The 20,012-nt window shown below is 39.2% G+C and overlaps 1 long non-coding RNA gene across 1 annotated transcript in view; it reads left to right on the top strand.

Annotated features, from left to right (window-relative positions):
• Positions 1 to 774: 774 nt before the first annotated feature.
• The window catches only part of LOC137130402 (uncharacterized), a 52,842-nt gene continuing 33,604 nt past the window's right edge, over positions 775 to 20,012 (top strand). Inside the window, exons 1-2 of the long non-coding RNA XR_010914847.1 lie at positions 775 to 1,299; positions 1,393 to 1,466. This is a non-coding gene — a long non-coding RNA (uncharacterized lncRNA). The remainder of the gene's footprint in view (positions 1,300 to 1,392; positions 1,467 to 20,012) is intronic.

Genomic DNA, 20,012 nt, shown 5'->3' with positions numbered 1-20,012 from the left:
GGGGGGAGTGAGGCTATAGAGCTTCCACCTCCCTCCCCCTGTGCCTCTTGTCTGTTTGACTTGTCTATTCCCCTGTGTCCACCTCATATGAGAAACAAATCTGTTGACAACAAGGTCGTCCTGTGAGCAAACTTCCTTTTTTTTTTTTCTTCTTCTTCTTCTTACTCCCCTTCTTCTTCCATCATCCCCTTAGAAGTTATGTCCAAAAGGCTGTTATTATCTGGTATTAATAGATGCAGCCCCAGGAAGACAAAATCAGCTATTGATAATTGCAAGGAGTATACGGCAGCTACTGTATCGATCGGCGTGTCCTCCACTCCCCTGGTACTGAGAGATAAGGAGACACACTCTTTAGAGCAATATAATTTCTTTTGACCTATCTGCTTGCTACAGACTTATGATGAATAGCCAGAGTGGCTGAAGTCCTTTATCACCAAAGTTACCCCCTTGATATAATATTGATTCTTTATAACTAGCTCGCCACACAAAAATCAAACTGTCCACTTGGCCATCATCATCATCAATATCATCACAAAGGCGAAGGAATGAAGATCCCTGCGCTTGGAAAGGCGAGCCTTTACAATCTCCTCTGTAGGCCTAATCTTTATTTTGCTGATGATGAAAGGAGAGGGGAAACGAGGCAAAGTGCCAATTTAAGACGAGGTGCCATTTAATCCACACTGCACACACACACACACACACACACACGGGGAGGGAGGGTGGGAGAGAGGAAGATCCAGTGTGATCAAGATTGCCAAACGACTAGGATTCTGGGAAAGTAATTTATTTGGTGTGAAAGTTTTCACTGACAGACTTTAGGACGCGCATAACTGCAATTATGCCTTCATACAAATCCCATATTATTTTTTATAAGTGACAAATAAAGGAAGACCCTCCCACCACCCTTCCCTATTAAAACGATCCAAATTACTATGACATTTGAAAGGCCCAATGCCACATTACACCAATTTAACAGCAAATGATTTCACTGCAGTGGGGACGTGAAAAAATGCGCGTTTGTTTTATGATACAGCTGGTACCGGATGCTCCTCAGAGGTATCTTTTAACCTCAAAGGACGGGCTGTTTTGCTGCATTGCTGGAGCCCCAAGGAGGCGATTACAACGGGGCCACTCTCTATTCACCGAGAGAGGGGAGAGCACTGCTGGTGGAAGAGGCGGGGGAAGGGCGAGGGACGGAGGGACGGAGGGAGGAAGGAGGGAGTGTGGGAGAGGAGAAACGTGAAATCACCCAAACAACCATTTTCACCCATTTCACCCCCTCTGGATCTGTGTCGCAAGGTAAGAAAAGGGCTACTTGGCCCTCTCTGCTTCACAAAGTGCTGCGGCTTGACTTCTGTAAGAACTCCTCTCCTCCTCTCCCACACTCCGCAGTGTGCCATGAGGTTATCGCTCTTTCACTGCGGATACGGTGAAGTGAGGCCGGACTCTGAGGAAGACACCGAGAGGTAAATGACGCTCGCGGTATGAATTCATGTTAGTGTTAATGTCATCGTTAGAGAGGACGGCTGCGTCAGGCTCACACTTCTCTGTTACATATACCCTAAATTTGCTGTTAAGCCTGAAAGCCTGCGATTAGGGTGGCGCAGTCTGAAATATTGTGTCCCTTGCGTCAGCGTCCAATCAGACGTCTTTGCGCCGCCGCAACTGGTGCCAATGCGCGTTTATACACACCGCAGGCTACAGTAGCAGCCTATGGCTCACTGCTGAGGATTTGATCTGAACCAATCAGCGGGCAAGACGCAACATTTTGGTATTGGAAAATTGTACAAGTGAAGCTAAGGCACACTATTCCTAAAATACTACTATAAAGACACAAAGTAAGATTCCACTCGCTACTATTGGACTCATGTTGTTTTTCTTACTTATTTTTGTCCTTCTGTCACTGTATTTAATATGTTCCATACTATAGTCACCCTCATACTGAGTCCATTCTGAATTTAAATGTGACACTTTTCCAGTAACTGGGATGCATAATTGAATTTTGAATTTTTAGCCAAAAAATTGTTTGTGTAATGTTTTGTAGCACAATATTATTCATATGTTCCCACTTGTGCTTTTTAATTTTAACTCAAAGGCAATTGCGTTTTTGTGCTAACCATCATAATGGTAATGTTGTAATATTTTATCAAAGAATAGTTATCATCTTTTAGTGGTTTTTAAGGAGTTTACGAATAGTTGATAGCATGTTTTTTTTTTTGATAAATTGTATTTAGAAATATTATTTTGCCAATTGCTAGTAGGGGCAAAGGCAGACTGATTATTTTAAAGTTTTGTTAAGTTTAAGGTGTACATTAAAAATTATTTATATCTTTCTTTAACCTTTGGTACTAGTTTTATATTCCTGTATAGTGACTTTGGGGTTTTGATGGCGTATGAGAAAAGTTTCTTTAGAAATTGTGGATCACTGGAGTTGTTTTTGACAAAGATTGTGGTGGCAAATATGCTACATGTTGTGTCACACAAAGTAAGTGTCTTTCTAGTAACACCAAACAGGAGGAAGCCTCTCCAAGTCTGTGTGTTGGTGTGTGTGTGTGTGTGTGTGGCTTTTAGAAACCGACTATTAGAAACTGAGCAAAACTATGGCAACTGCATGTCTTACTGACATGATGTAAGAGAAGGTTTTCCTTTTGTGACATGTTTTCTAGCTGTGCTCCACACCACACATCCGTTTATCTGCACACACACACGCATGCACAATTTGATACATAATTGTGGACATGATGCATAAGTAATGACCATTGTAGCTGGAACTCTGCTAAGTGGCAACTGGCTGTGATCCTGCTCAGAAACTAGGGGGTTTTACTGTCATATTTATCACAGAGTCAGAGATTAGGAGGCATTGGAATTTATCCGATCTGTGAGCTACTTTTACATCAGGTGTCAGTAAGCTCAACCATAAACTTTCTGTCATCATGACCCTGTTTACCTGGTTCTGAATGAGGCTATCTGGGATAAAACGTGACAGGCAGCTCGTACCTGAGATGAGTAAAATTTGATCTGACTGGTCCAATCGGGCTTAATTGAAATGAATTCAATCAAGCCATTTCTTCTGCTACTGTAATTAAATTAGTAGCAAGGGTGTAATTGGACTTTGAGTTGGCACTCAAGAGGAGATGACAAAATGCTCATTGCTGCCACCAAAGGACTATGTGTCAAATTCAGTGTGAAAGGCAGCGCACCAAATGCTGGCTGACACATTGACAAAAGTGCTAGAAGTGTGTAGAAACAAAAGACACACAGATTGAAACACTGCCTTGTGGAGGGACATGTGAGAAGACATGTATACATGTAATTAAGTTGCTTAATCAACTAGCAGACATTTCGTATGAAAAACTGGATATACACATTATATACTTAATTTGCCCCTCTCAAAGCATTATGGTTGGGACCCTAAGGGGACTCCCAAACTAGTGACATTGTTTCAGTGTTAGATGCTCATTAATGTGACAATGACCGTACATAAGAAACTTCTGGGCTAATTAATATAATATCACATAATGAACAAAAAGGAATAATAATAAATTCTTTCAAGTTAACAGCCAGAAGTGAAGAACACTCTGGCCTGACATCTAATATTTAAGAAAACCCCAGTACTTGCGAATGGAAGTGCTGCTCCATCCCTCTTTGATAAAGATACATTTCAGAAGAATATTACCTTTTGATGTTTAAATCATGTCAGATACCTCACATATCAACTTGGCCCAGCGCACAGGAAGGGGAGAGGTTTTACAGCTCCGAGGCCTCGGTCATCTTTGGCGGTAATGCCATTTCCAAGAACAATGAGCAGAAAAGGGCTAAAGCCACACTGATGACACTTAATCTCATTGGAATTCCTTGTCAGGTTTGACCTTGGAAAGATATTAGCCACTCGACAAGTGACTGTGTGTGTGTTTGTGCGAGGGGAGGGGTGCTTGTGTGTCTCTGGCTGCAGTTAGGTGATTGTAGGTTTGTGCATATGTGAATGTCTCTGTATACTAACAAAAACAGGCTCCAATGCGTCGTCACATTTATTAGGGAACAGGCCAGAGAACCGTTGCTGTATTTGCATAGAGGTGCAGCACTTCATATATATAGAGAGAGAGAGAGACAGAGAGTAAGAGAGAGAGACCATGCAAGTGCACAAGAGCAGCCAGCAACTAAACCAGTGGGCTGCAGGGATCTGCGGCCCAGTGATATGTGTGCCACATTGTCTGTTCAATAGAGGCCTTTGAATTTTTAAACAGCATCAGTTACTCCATGCTGTCATTGTTTTGGCACCATTTGCCTTGCTTAATCCTAGTAAGTGCATATCTACCATGTCTTACTGACAGTGTGGAGGTGAGTGTGTGTGTCACATGTGTGTGTTGCATCATGCCTAAAAGCATTCGAAAGTTATCATATTAGCAAAAGTACACAAAGGAGCGGCCGTTGCATGTTCTTTGTGGTTATTAGATTGCCATTAGAAGTGTGAGTGTGTGTGCAGAGCACAGGGAGCACAAGTGCTTATCTGTGAGAGTGTGTTTAGTTGTATTTAGAAGGATGGAAGCAACCAAAAGAAATAAAGAGAATCTTGTTTAGTAATCTCAAGGTTCCACACATATTTGAAGCCAGCGAAAAGCCAGGAGCAGTTACAGTTAAACAGACGCCTGCCTTCAGGATCCAGCGCTGAACCTTAATTCTGACTTTTTAAAGGAATCAATATTAGGAAACTAGTTAATATATCATTTTGTTTTATAGGCCTGGGTTTATTTTCATGTATTTACCTCAGTATGGGAAAATAAATACGTTACAATAGTCGGGTGATACACTATATAATAATAATCATAACAGCATGTGGATGCCACAATAAAATAATAAATATTGTTGAAAGAAAATAAAAAAATAATGGGCCATGGAATAATTTTAAAAATGTTTGTAATGTCACTTTTACATTAATGTTACATAATTTTTTGCAGATGTAGATCCAAAAGATCTGATTTATCTTTACCTATTTACACATTTTATAGTCCTTCAGTTACAGTAGAGGTGCATCGGTATGTCTACCGTCCTTCAGCCTTTGCTTCTCTCTCTGTCTTCATCTCCAGGGAGAAATATTTGCAAAGGGAAGCCTCTGCTGTATAGTTTCTGTGCTCTTCCCTCTTTGTCCCTCGTCTGACTTATTTATGGTAACCTGCTAATGAGCTATACGGTCTTTTGTAGTGAGAGACAGCATGTGTAAACATTTAGATTTTTTTCCCTCTAGTACACGACGAGATCCACCAAATTAAAAGGCACAAAGTGAAATGAAATCACGGAGCAACCTAACACCTGATCAAATACAAGGTTACCCATGCAGTGTATTGTGTTTTACCGTGTTAATGCCCTATGTTGCTATCAGTCTGCTGTGTGTTTTGGAGGACTGCCAACCAGTGGAGGAAGAGCACCTATTTTGTGGAGAGGTAATTGCTACACAGTAGCCTCTGATTGCCAGGATCTTTCACTGGGAACGGCCCCGTCTCCGTTTTCACTCGCACCGACAGCCTGATTACAAATCATCTTATTGATTTGATGAGTGCAAGATGCTTGCTAATAACTGTTCTCATACCATCTGTTAATCTTTGTTGTGATTAAAGAGGTAATCCCAATACCCATTATTGCCAATGACAAGAGCGGGGATCGTTCTCTTACACAAGCTTTAGCCCCTCACAGGCCAGGAAGAGCTGCAAAGGTGGGGGCTCAAGGGGTTGCAATATCAAGGATATCAGTGATCTCCGAATGCAATTGAGAAATCGGCTCCACCTTCCACATAACAAACGCGATACAAAAAAGAATTACACCCCTCACTAAAAATCCATTACCCCGAATAATCACGCAAAATGATTTTTCTTAAATATGATAATAAATCACCGTCTGGATCAATAGCCTGCAGCCCAACTGCTATGCCCTGATAAGGTATCAATCAATATTTAGTATTTAGATTTTAATTAATACCTTAGCTGGGCTTGGAGCCTGTTAACACGGAGAGAAATATAACCAGCGATAAAAATGATCCAAAATAAAGAGACTGATAAAAGTGTACTCCTGTTGGCGTTCCACAGCTGTTCCTCATATCTGTCATTGATCTGCCAGTTCTTTAGAGGTGATTAAGAACCCTTCAAAGTCAAGGTTCGTGTGTGTGTGTGTGTGTGTGTGTGTGTGTGTTTCTGCAATGCTTAAGCGAGGTATAGATGTATGTATTTACATGGCAATGTCGTCTTTGATCATGCTTTGTGGGATTGAGCTAAGCTTCTGTACTACCTGCTGCAAACTGTGCTTCCTGAAGACCACAAACCAACTTAATATGCCAATAATTCTCCCGTTTTTTTCACTTTTTTCACTCTTTATTTTACATGTAGAAATCCTAACCTTTATAGTTTTCCTTCGTTTTGTGCATGGGCTGTTGCTCGGCCTTATGTCTGATTTCTCTACTGCAGCATGCATTAAAGACCTGCAATTAATTGGCTGCTGTGCAACTCTGACAGAAGCAGTTAGGCAAATAGTTTGAGAGTGATGCATTTAAGTCATTGCATCACGAATATGCACGCAATGCCCCCTCTGTAATCGTTTCTTAAGGTTTTAAGTGTTAAACATAAGACGTCGTCTTATTCGTTTGGCTCTCGTGTCATTTGTAATTGGAATCCTTCTGCTTAATAAAGAGATTAAAATGGATAAATATAGAAACAGAGAGGCAGAGTTTTACCATCAGGATGTCCACGACCAGATTAATAAGACACATTGATAACAGGATTCTTTGCTAATCCTCTTTTGAACTAGTGCATCTGACTTGTAATCTGTTGACATGCATCTTTCAACAGTTTCCTATCTTCTCTAAATAACATCAAACGTATAAATAAAAAAAAATCCACTCGCCCTAATAAATCTTACTAAATGTACACGAATTGTTAAATTCCCACTTCACAATGCCTCACCAATCCCTTGTCTGTTATTTTTCATATCAGAAAACTTTGTCCTACACTATCCCTTATGTCTTTTCTACTTTTAGAGAATGTGAGTCCATACACACTCTTTAAGAGCAGAAGAAAGATCTGCGCAGGCTTTTGGCCGAAGGCCATGCTGGGTCCCTGGAAAGTCAAGCTGTGATGTGAGCTAACAGGACATGTGCATGTTGCTCAGGGCTATGGCTGGATTTAAGTGTCTCAAGGCTGTCTGCTGTCTAAACCCAGGTCAACAGGATATTAGGCCACAGCAAGTGCTGCCCTGAGTAGCTGGTGTTTCTTCTAAGCGGATCCCTGACACACATAGGCACTGCTACACTGGCATGTACAGGAAGACAGGTGTCATTGATGATCCGGCTTTCAAAAACACAGAGCAAGGGAGATAAATATGCTCAATAAGTCATTTCAGCTAATTAAAGAAATAAGACATTTTCCCACATGGTACAGCACAACTATCAAAGTGTAATTATCAACGTTGAGCTGCTATATGAGCTTAGCTCTGTCCAAAGCTCACACACATGAGACTGGATGGGATTGGCCAATCCCTAATAATCCCTTCTTACTTTTAGGGGGACAAGGTGCCAAGAGGGGGGGACTTGTGCACGGCTGCCAGGGGGTGTGTTAGCAGAGTGAGTCAGCTGCTGCTGGAATTACTGTAATTGAATTAGCGCATGTGTGGTCAGACCCAGTTCTTACAGGATAGGTGAAGGCATTTATTGTAGAGCACTAACTGTCATAATGTTTCATGTCCAGAGGAGTTTCAAACTGTCTTCTGAGTAGAAAAGAAAAGGCGTTCTTACATTTAGAAATTAATTACTGTACATTATTAGATGACAACATGAATTAGAAGACATTATAAGTGCAAGGATATTTACTTGGTAGATTAATCTATAAGAAGACAACTGTACTGTTTTAGAGCAGAAAAACAGAGGGAGCTACAGTGACCTTAATATGGAAGCACAGCCTGAATTAAAAAGATTTTTTAATGTTTTACCTCCTTTCAGGGAGGGGAGGGTGGAAAGACAGCAACACACTGCTTTTCATGAGAAGCAACAGGATTTATGGGTTTAATTTCGAGGAAAACTAGCATTAGTAATAGTTTTGTTGCAGGAGTGAGGCTACTGGTTGTCTTGGCTGCCAGCTTCCGTTACACAAACTCTCAATCTGTTCTAATGAAACCCTTTACATCAACGATGGAAAATATGACTACATGTGATGGGAGAAGAGTCACTTTCAATGAAATCCACATAGAATCATCATCAATGCAGCGGGTCTCCTCAGCTTGGCAGTGCAGTCGGTGGGGACCAAACTAAAGCTAAAAGCAGAATGAATGTTTGATGTACTCCCATAGTTAAAACACAGCATGACGCCAGAGCAATGCTACTGTTGTTCTTTATATGTAAACATTCATCTTAACAAGTTGATGTTTTTACTATGTTTGCTAAATTTATAAAGGCAAAATATAAACCTTTAGGTAGTTTTTCTGCCCCTAGCATAAAGTCAATGAACACAAACAAAGTTTACCTTATAGAAAGAATCTTTACTTTCAATTTTGTCCAGGTCAGAGACCAAAGCACATCTCTTGTAGTGTTGTAGGTTACTTCTTTTTGGTCTTTGGTCTTCTTTTTTGCTCCAACTTTGTGAGTTGGTGTCTTGCTCAAGAAGAGTTCACCATCTTTTGCAGAGAGCTCCCTGATTTTGCCAACTGTTTAATATAACTGTGTTATATAACTATAATATAACAGAAAAAATACATAAATATATACATATATGTATACATATATATAAAACTATTGCTAATTATATATATATATATATATATATATATATATATATATATATATATATATATATATATATATATATATATATATATAAGATTACATTGTTAGAATAATTTATGCTATGTTTTTACATAAGTAAGCAACAAGAATAAATAAAATCAATGAAATACTATGAAATGGAAAGACTGAAATAAAGTTGAAGGATAGAATGAAGATGGTGGGTGGAGGAGGAGGATGACGGACAGTTGTGGAGACAGGGTTGTTAGTTTATGTAGGCTGTGGGCTGAGTCGACTGGAAAATTTTGATCACTTTAATTTACTATATCCAGCGTTGCTTCTCTCCCTGTCCAGCACTTTTATCAAGCCCTGTGAGCCCGTATTGATTTTTTTATTTTCTACCCAGGATAAGAAGACAGAGAGTTAGGGAGCTCTGGTGAATGGAGAACTTTCCTCAGATTGCTGCTATTCTCCAGCTTATTGCATCCTGTCGTTTGTAGTTTCAGATGATGTCCAGTACGCCAGGGCTGCTCCAGCCAATAAACAGCGTGACTAACAATGGAAGAGGGCCAGGAATGAAGACAGGGAGACAGGCTAACCACCTCGCCATACACAGATAGAAACAAGGTTGTGGGGGGGGGGGGGGGGCACAATTTATAGCCAGAAGTTGCTGTGTTTTACAGATGTGTTTAAAGACCGTGTTCTTCAAAATATTTGTCCTTTTGTGTGCCTCGAGAGAGGCTTTCACTTTTAAATATTTATGAATTATACCTTTTATTTTAAAATATTTTTATATATTTTTACTTGTGCAATAAATGTTGAATTAATTATCCTGTTATACTAACAGCTATTTTATAGGACAAATGAGCACATTTATGTTTGTGAACAATGGAGCAGAACATGATGTATTATTTGCTTTTTTCTTTGTCCCACACTATGCTTTCATAGAGTAACCATGCTAGAATTTAAATAGTTATTCTGGGACTGAAGGCAAGACTACTTGTTACTGGTTCATGTGTGTCTCCCTGAGCAAAATTAATTATCACCTTTGCCCCAAAGAAAATGCAATTAAAAAGGTAGAGGTAATGGTTTTTTCTCCAAAATGAAATGGGACGATGGTTTTGTCCCCAACTCATTGCTTTTTTGATAATGTGTGCATCAGACAAATCGTTGTACTATTCCATAAAATCTTAATTTTTATTCTTTTTTTTTTTTTTCTTTTTCTCATGGCTGTGTATTTGCATTTCACAATGTTGGGAGAAGAAGATGAGGGTGTGTGTGTGTGTGTGTGTATGTTTGAGAAAGAGGGAGTTGGGGGTGGAAGAGGGAAAGAGGGAGAGATTAGTGACAGTCTGATAAAAGATGTCTCCAAAACCCTAATTAAAATTGAATACCCCTGCAAATGCAAAGCAACATGCAATCTCCAGGTATTTCATTTAGAGCAACTATCTCAGTGCGAGGTTGTTTTTTATGTCTTTCTTCATTGCACACAAATAGCTATCCCCCTTTCATTTTATTTTTCACACTGCCACATCTGCCGCTGTCTTTGTCAAACCTCACAAGTTTGCCCTTCTCTCCCTCCCTTGATGTCAGCCACAATGACAAAATAAAAATCAAACTGAGGAACCCGTAGTGTGTTTCCTTTTTTCCTCCCCCAAAACACTTCTGAGGTATACAGCTCATTAAACTGCTGAAAAAAAAAAAAAAAAGCAGGGGTTCTAATGCAATAGTGAGCTCATCATCTGGTTCTTGAATTGTGATAGAACAAACATACTCATCAAATAAGAATAAACCCAATTTCGTAATAAACGCTGACCTTTAACACATCTTATTTTCAAATATTTAGATTCAAATAATTTGGCTGATTCGTTTTCTTGCAAAAATATGTTGCTATATTCTTGATTGCAGTCTCTCAATTCATTACCAAAATATCATACACTCGACTGACTGTAAAGAAGACTTATTCTTCCAAAATTGACTTTGAGGAAAATCCTCTCATTCCTCGATATTAAACTAAAAGTGCATGTTCAGTGTTTCTTGGTACATCACTAAGACTGAGTCTCATCCTTTACTCATATCTTGTTCGTAAAAAAGTTGCTACAGTTTGCAGTGGCACTTTCACTTCCTACTGTCTGAACTCAGACTGTCAGCCATGTGATCTCAGTACATGCACACACACACACACACACACACACACACACACACACTCTTGTCAGTTTCATCAGGTGATCTATGGTTCACCCGACAGTTTTCATGAATCAGTTCAGACTGATTCAGTTTATGAATCAGTTCAGTCTGGAAACAAACAGGGCTGATAGTACATCTGAACCTAATGTCAACAAGTTGTTTCATTCACATAGAAGTGAACTTTGTATTTGCATATTTCATATAATACTGGTTTCAGCTGGAAAGTATCGTGTGTTTACTGTACTGAGGCTTTGCTGCTGCTCAAGGGGAAAACTATTAATGTTTTTATGACTTTGCTTGGCTTCTCACTTGTTTTTTAATTCATCAAAATGAAATAATGTGAAGGAAAAAGGCAGATTAAGCAATTTGGACCTTTGTTCTTTTAGGATATAAAACGACAATTTACTTTTTGCTATTGGCAGCAGACTGCAGCAAACACCTAAGTAGTTGTTAAATAAGTAACTCATAAAATTATCAAAAGGATGAAAAACAAGTGTCATGGGCACTGGAAAAACAAATGATTTTTATCAATAAGAGAAGTCCAGATATGATAGAACATCGGGTTAAACAATAACAGAGCCAGGTTTGTTTTTCAGGAATAACATACAGAACGTGAGCTCGAACATTTGTAAAAACAAACCAGCTGTCGGCAGTTTTAGTCCAAAAAAAGAAATAAAGCAAACCAGCTGCAGCGTTCATTTCTCAACATCCCATATTGCATGAACAGCACACAGAACTCACACCTATAATCATTTTTACTTGGCTGCCTGCACAAGAGGCAAAGTAAATTGCTCTGGCTTAAGTCATGAGGATACGGTCAATTTGGTACAGCGCCAAACCTGTGCCCCTGAGTCACTTTACTGTATTTATTTTTTGTCATACTTTCCCAGAACACCAGTTGAATCATACAGCAAACAAATAATCCCCAGCTAGCACAGGGGGGCTTAAGGTGGTGAGCAATAAAAATGCGTTTCAAGCACGGGTTTGCTTTTCCCTTAATCACAAAGTCTCTGGTTTTAACCTTCTCATTTTCCATCTAGACAGTTATTAACTTTGAAGATAATATCTTGTCATGTTAACTATTGATCCCTGTCATCATTAGAGTGCCTAACAATGAGCACCTTGCCTTGACAATTTTGCTATATCTGCGAGGAGTGACAGGCCCATGTGTTAAAGACATGTTTACTTCACTCAGGGATCAATAAATGCTGTGAGCCAGCATGAGAAAGTATATGCCCATACGAGTGTTATTGATGCATGATGTATCACATTATGAAATATACGTAGCAGGAAGCTGCCCACAAGATTAAGAAGTCTTCATAGATCAATGAAGAGTATGAGCATTAATATAGTGCTGCTACTTTCCCCCCTTTGGACACCGCAGGTTCTTCTTCTCTCAGGCTGAACGATGATGCACATAGACGTGCTTCTGCGTCATCTGGGGGAATTAGATTTGCCTGTTGGTGTTACAATCCTAGATCAATCATTGACAGGATTCTTTTCACTCCTATAGCTAAAGGTCTGTCATTTTAGGCTGTGATACAGGCAACTATCACAGTTGAAAAGTGCCTTTCCTATGATAAAGTAATTAACATGTGTAGAATAAAATCCACTCTACATTCATGCCGGTAACAGTGTGTGTGTGTGTGTGTGTGTGTGTGGGTGTATGAGAGAGAGAGAGAGTGACAACAATCTTGACCTTGAGTCTAAAGGTGGAAATGACTCTGCAGCTGCTTCATGTTGTCAGGAAATGTTCTGTCTTCAAGAGATCTCACTGCTGAAATGTAGCTGTGTCGATTCAGTGCTTTATATTGAAACTTGAATTTGAATTAAAACTGATTAATTCCTTTTTGTTACTTACTTCCTGTATTTTTTTCTTCCCTCAAAATGACTCTTCTGCCCTGCACGAAAAACACGGCTGGTAATGATTCTGACTACATCCAGCCGACCTAGTACATAAACCTTGTTTCCCACGATGCACTTCAGCCGTGTCTATGAGCCTCATCTGAATATATCCCCACTGTCAAGATAAAACAGAGGCGTGTTGTCATCCGGCTGACCCTTAAAGTGGCCAGATGAAGGGCAGAGAGGAGGAGGAGGGGTAAAGGGTGGAAAGGAAACTTGGGCCAAGGTCAAGAAAGCCAATTTGTTTCCTGCGTCCCCCTGCCGTCCCAGAGAGGAGGACCACACACTGCCCATACAAGTGGTGCTTTAATGTGGCTAAGGGAGCATAGCATGGGGTTAAGCTCATCACAGCTACTTGCTCCTATATCACAAAAATCTGTGTGTTATTGGAATGTTCTCTTTGTGAGTTGTCTACTGTGATACAAAGAAATATAAAGGTATAAAACTGCACATATCTTTTGTTTTTGTGGCATTGTATAATTTCATGTTGCACAATTGTTGAAAACTTATTGTCAGATTATCCAGATGCTTTGCCACTTTACTTGATTTCAATGTAAATGCATATACTGCAATGTAAAATACACAGGACTTGATCCCAAAAAATACATGCACATTCTGCTTGCAGTGGCTTTTCTTCAATCCATCCTTTATCTTGAAAAAAGTTCACCCAAAACAAACGTTTAGGTAATCTGGTTTATGAAGGATGTGTTTGTGGGATGTGATCAGACATGACTTACAGCAGCTAAATAAACCCACAGAGCATCATCACATTCGGATTGGTTCACAGCACTGCAAGTGACGTCACCTTTTCCCAACTGAGCCTCACTGGCTTCAAAAGAATGGAGAACACACACAGGGAGAGAGAGAGAGCTAGAGAGTTGGAGTTACCTCAAATATCAAAAGTAAATCTGCAAATCATATACAATAACTATTGTCAAAATCTGATTAACATGAACATTTACGGTTACAGTAACGTAAACTGTTACCTGTATTTTATCCTATGGGTCCAAAGCAAAATGTCACTTCATGATAGGAAGTTCATTAAAAGTTGGCTACCTCTTGCCATTTGTCAACCACTTAGTGGATTATATGACATGACACACTGCTGTGGCAGTGCAGCTCAGTGCTGGCTCCTTTGAACAGTCAAAGTCAAAGAGGAAATGAATTTGCCACCTCAAGGGCATTGCATGGTACCTCTATGCAACCTATAAAGCAGTGGTTAATCACTGTCTGTACAGAACTGTAGCCTTCAGTAGGAAAAAGCCATCAGCCATGGAAAGAAAGAGTTTAAATTACTGAGCTCTAAGGTTTGACAAAGAACAGACCCTGTAATTCGCGATGCATTAGTGCGTACTGTGTATTTAAGGGGACTCAGCATTTATTAATGTATGCGTAACTAAAACATGATGTGTAGTAATAATTGGGTTATTATATGTCTCTAAAGAACAGTTTACATATAGTCAGAGAAGTTTTGCCAAGTTTGTGATAGATGAATATATAGATTAATGAACTCAAAGTTACCAAAGAAATCAGGTTTTTTTTTCTTTTTAATTAGCACCTGTGAGCTGTTTCCCATTAACACTGTGCACATTAAAAATCCCTCTGCTTTTTCTAATTAAGTAAAGTGGAAACAGATTAGATGGCTTCTTTGAACAAAGGTCAGTGATTGCACTTTGTCTGGTTCCTCTGTTTGCTTGTTTGGCCGGCACCACGAGAGAGTCTGCCACCGCCAGAATGTCACTTCACACTCCCTGTTTGTTTTATGGAACAGCCTTTTTTTACCCTCCGTCTCCATCTCCTCTCAATCTTTTTTTTTTTTTTTTGTATTTTGTGTCCGAGAATGTGATCAACAGAAAAGGATGTGCCGTCAGGTTTGTCAGGTTTGTTTCTTTTTCGCATTTCTATAAAAACAAAACAATATTCTGCTCCGCGTGTGTGCATCAGGGAAAGAGAGGGTGATGCGATATAGATTTTCTGCTGATATGATTATAAAGCATGTGGAACGTCAGATTAAAGCTGGGCTGATGAAAGATAGGCATCAACCAGTGGTATCTCTGGAGAGGCTTCAAGGCATGACATGGTTGTCAAGAGGCAGGAATATGGTGACTCATCCCTCCCTAGTCTTCCTTTCCGGGCCAGTTGATAAGACTTTCATATCCATTAGCTTGGCTTTCATAACTGCTGTAGTGAATAGCCAGACTACAGACATACTTCAGGACTAAACTTGTGTCTTAGACAAAAAAAAAAAAAACTAAAAATTGCCAAGCAGCTAAGATTCACACAGCTGTCCAAAACTTCTCATTATTGGCTAAATGAGGCCCTCAGAAACACAACAATAGGTTTATTTAAAATGTAATATCATTGATTCTATATAAATCTCTAAATATATCATATGATATATTTGTGTCTGTGTGGAGTGGAGGATAATAAGGCTCTTGTTGTGTGAACATTTCGTGAATTCATTTTTTAAGTTAAACATTTATTATTATTATTATTTTTTTTGTCCTTTCGGCTTATCCCGTGCGTTCAGGGTCGCCACAGCGGATCATTGTCCCCATTTTGATTTGGCACAGTTTTTATGCCCGACTCCCTTCCTGACGCAACCCTCCCTGGTTTCTACCGGGCTTGGACCAGCACTGCACGGCTGGTGGTGGGAAAGGGCTGTTGGGGGTACAGTGTCTTGCCCAGAGACACTTTGACATATAGCCGGGACTAGGGATCGAATCACTGACCCTGTGGTCCGTGGATGACTGCCTTTACCAACAGAGCTACAGCCGCCCCTACATTGTAACATGAAAGGGGCACCACTGCATGAGTGTTCACCATGCAGCAAGAAGAGTCTGGGCCTGCAACAGCTGTCCATTCATTATGAATGGAAAGCCAGTGGATGCTGAATGCTGAATACCAAATGGAGCTTAGCTACTATTAGGGCCCATCGAGGGCCACATTTGGCTTTTCTTTTTCTATTGAGAGGTGTCCAAATTCCTGCCTGGTTTGTCTTCTGATGGTACACAACACATGATAGTGTGGTAAATGTAAGGGTTTCAAACTTGATTAATGTTAAAATATTTCTATTTGAGAAGTTAGTATTTTTCTGTGGAACTTAGAGATAAATCCCAATGAGAATTACAATTTCAATTATTTTTACAGGAATGTACTCTTTTTGTAACAGAGCCTTTATAACAATCCTCCAAATGTCCGATTCGAGCAGTAACTGAGCATGAGGACCTGTGGTGTGAGCCTCTGTCACATTTCAGGATATAGAAATCTTGTCCAACTCACATTTCAGAACAATAAGCAGTGAACATTAATTTGTTTTTAAAGACAGGATTCATCTCTTAGGATTCTTATTGATACACTGTGGAATGATTATCACCAACACATTCTTTCAGCCTGAATGCCCCACACAACACCTCTATTAAAAAAATAAATAAAAAAAAGACAAAATCAGAGTTACGCATGAGGAGAAGCTGACAAAGGCAGCGTGACAGGAAGAAAAGAACGACAGAATTTAATAAAGTTCAACAAGGCAGAAAGGATTGCACAAGTAGTGAATAGTGATTCTGCTTTTTTTCTCATTTACAACTTCTGCCTACTTAAACACTTTTATTCCCCATCCTTTTATCTGTCTGCATTCACTGGGAGTGGAATAGCTGGACACAGAGAGAGACGCTCATTCTGTTTTTATTTGAATGTTGACCAAGGATGGACACCATCTGTGCAAACTGTCTGACTCTGTGACTTCCTCGAAACTCCAGCCATAAATATCAGGCCTAGCTTCACTTCTCCAATAATTCACACATCACAGTTTATCCTCTCTGCTCTGTTTAGCCACTTTTTAGGCTTTTATCGCAATCCTCTTAAGCTGAGGCGAACAGAAGCACCATATCATTTTCAGCAAACAGTGATTTCTGTCTAACATCATCTGACACCCTCCTGTCCCATTTACTGTGGCATCTGGTGCTTTTGTTTTTCTTATTCCTCCTCATAAAGAAAACATCTTCAGTGTTTCCAGAAACCCAGCCTACACTTATCTCTTGCTGGGTACTTTTTTGTTTTTTCCTGGTGAACGAAAAGCCTGCCACTAAGCTCAAGCACATGAGGGGGAGTGGTGGAAATGGGGTAGATGACATTGTTTTCAGTGATATGGATGTATGGCTTAAAGACAAAAGTGTTGGTTGAATGTTGTCGTGTCAATAAGCCATCAGTCGCACCGCTAACAATAAGTTAATGATTCCCCAGCAGTAATACATTTATGAATAGAGAAGTGTCTTCTTCAGCCCAGTGGGTGTGCCCATTAAAACAGAGCATGAACAAAATAATTGTGATTTGCAGATAAAATCCACTTTAGAATTGGATTCCGACTGAGGAATTGTTGAAAGAGCTGTAATTTTCCACTAAAACGTGACACATACTCACAGGAGCACTGCTAATCAACTTGTGTGTGTGTGTGTGTGTGTGTGTGTGTGTTTTGCAGCATGTATGAAAAAAATGTATTTTATCATTTGAGTACTTAAGGCACAATTTTTTTTAATTGAAAACATTTTAACTTTTTTGGTACAATTTATCAATAACACAATCCAGAAAAGCAACAATAATGACTGAGCTCAAGTTAGTATAAATGCTTTTGCTTTTGTAAATATTGATCCAAATATAGTTTTGTTTCCAAAGCAAAAGCTTTGATGCAATAAATGAAATATGTATCTATGTACATATATCGGTTAAGGAATTTGATCAGCATCACAGCAATTTTGCTATTTACCAAAGCAAACAATGTAATGTAAGACTTTTCTGTAATTTAGTTTTATTTATAGACTGTATATTTCTATATTTAATGTAGCTTAAGTATCGTCAGATGCACTATTATTGCAGTGCTGGCGATAACACACAATTTATTTATCGAGCTTTCCTTTTTGCCCTCTTTTAAGTAAGTTGTGAAAAATAAGTGTCAAAAAAGTTAAGCAATGGCTGAATAAGTTAATGAGTCAAGGTGACACCATGTAGCTATGCTTTGTTTTAGAAAAAATGGCCCAAAGTGAGATGGCATTCAGCGTAGTATATGATGGGGCTGTTGTCTTGCACATATTTTGACACTGTAAGTAAAATTCTACTTTCATTTTTTTTTTATATATTCTGCTAATTTTCAGTTTGAGACACCTGGTTGCAGACAAAGATCACAGAAGCTGTAAATCTTTTCCAGAAGTGGGTCTTTTTGAGTTTGTCCTGGGGTCCATCACTACCTTTTCTAACCTAACCATCTTTGTGTTAAGGTCCATCTTCTGACAAGATCAGAAACATCCAGCTAATATTTGGAACTTCGTGTCAATATTTTCCGTCTGCCATTTTTGTTTTTAAAAATAAAACCGAAATGCTTTTGTTTGTTTGTTTGTTTTAAAGTATAAGTGGATAATTTGATGCACTGATACAAAAATATGCTCAAAGTGTTCCTGTGAAATGAAGGACTTAGCTTGGCTCCTTTCCGACCTCCAGACAATCACATGTGTGGACTAATAAGGAGACTGTTGGCTTTTTCAAATCAAACATGAAAACACAAATGTTTCCACCGTGTTCCTCGCATTTTCCGCTGTTTGTGGGTTGAAGTGGAACACTTTAAATTATGTCGCGTTGTCTCTTCTTATGGAGATTGGTGGTAAATTTGCTCCACCTCCTTAGCACATAATTCTAAAAAAATTGGGTGGGGGGGCAATTTTCTGGAACTTCTGTTGCAATTTGAGAGACATTTGTTTTGGAAGTCTGATTTGTGTCACCCTTTTCGTGTAAAGGGCTGTTGCAACATGCTGATTTTTATTTTTATCCATGGGCCTTTCCAGTAGCGCACTTCCTTCTGTTGCATCGTTATGAGTGTGTGCAGTCCAAACATGAAAAGATCTCTGATTTAGTTAAGTATTCTCCGTTAGACATTAAATAAGATTGCAAAAATCACTTGCAGCTTCTGTTCTACCCAGCTCACAGAAAACCTGCTGCAGAGATGTGGAGTGTACACGGTGAAAATTCTTCTCGTAAGCTGTGGGGAAATTCGTGCCATCCAACCCAACAATCAAGTCAGCCTTACTCTTGTTTGTGTTGCTTCTCTCTGGGTCTGTAGTCGGTGCTGTGGATGGGACATCAGCAGGATACAGGAGGCTGCTGTACAGTTACATTTCTTTATAAAAGCTTTGCAGTTACTGTTTTTAAATACTGTACAATATGTGTGCTGAGTTATAATTGCTTTTATGTTGTTGTCAGTCTTTTGGCTGGAATGGGGTTTCCTCTGACCAGCGAGTAAATCATCATCGAGGAAGCAATGCAGGGTTTAAAAAAAAAAGGACTGGCTCGTGCATGACCTGTTTTAGGTCTTTTGCTAAAGATGATGTAACTGTGGGACGTATCGGGTTTTGTGACATGTTCCACAGTAACCATGAATCCACCATAAGTCTCTGCAGATGCACTAACTATGCATTACAATGCTGGTGATATAATGCACAATAATTTATGGAGCTTATCTTGTTGTTTTTTTGTTTTTTTAGTTTATCATTTTATTTGCAGTTGGAAAACAAATAACTCTGCTAATAACAAAGCTGGTGTAATTGAAAGGTGTCACTTTGCTGAAACTTTAGTGCCTTTTAGTAGAAAGCAGAGTCTTTGAAATTGGGTGAAAGCCATGCTTTGGTGCTTTGGCCAATAATAAAACGTCTAGACACCAACTAACATGAATTTCCCTCAAGAATTAGTGTCATCGGTGTGAGAGCCCTGCCGTGTACTCCGGGGTGCAGTTTGAAATACTGTCTTTTAAATCAATGTTCACCTCCACTCTACCTTTAATTGAACTTTGTTTCCTCCTGTCAAGACCTTTTGTCTAAGGAAACAGTCAAGTCCTTAACTATAATGAAGGCAAATTAGACTTTTGCCAACTAGTTTCTCTCATTGCAAAATCCAGTCTGTTTAAATGTCATGCAATTTTGATATGTGGCCCTTTTTGAATTGATAATTTAGTACTTGAATTCAAAAATTTTGAGATGGCAATTTGGCTGTAGTTTAGCCATAATATTTAGGTACAGCATAACACAAACAGCATTTACTTTGCCTCGATTAATTTTTAACTTTGGTGACTAATTACCCAAATAGACTTTGATCAATGTGAACACCAGTGTCCAAAATAACAAAA

This window comes from Channa argus, chromosome 7, assembly GCF_033026475.1.
Source record: "Channa argus isolate prfri chromosome 7, Channa argus male v1.0, whole genome shotgun sequence".
NCBI classification, from domain to species: Eukaryota; Metazoa; Chordata; class Actinopteri; order Anabantiformes; family Channidae; genus Channa; species Channa argus.
This window is presented reverse-complemented; position numbering and strand designations above follow the sequence as displayed.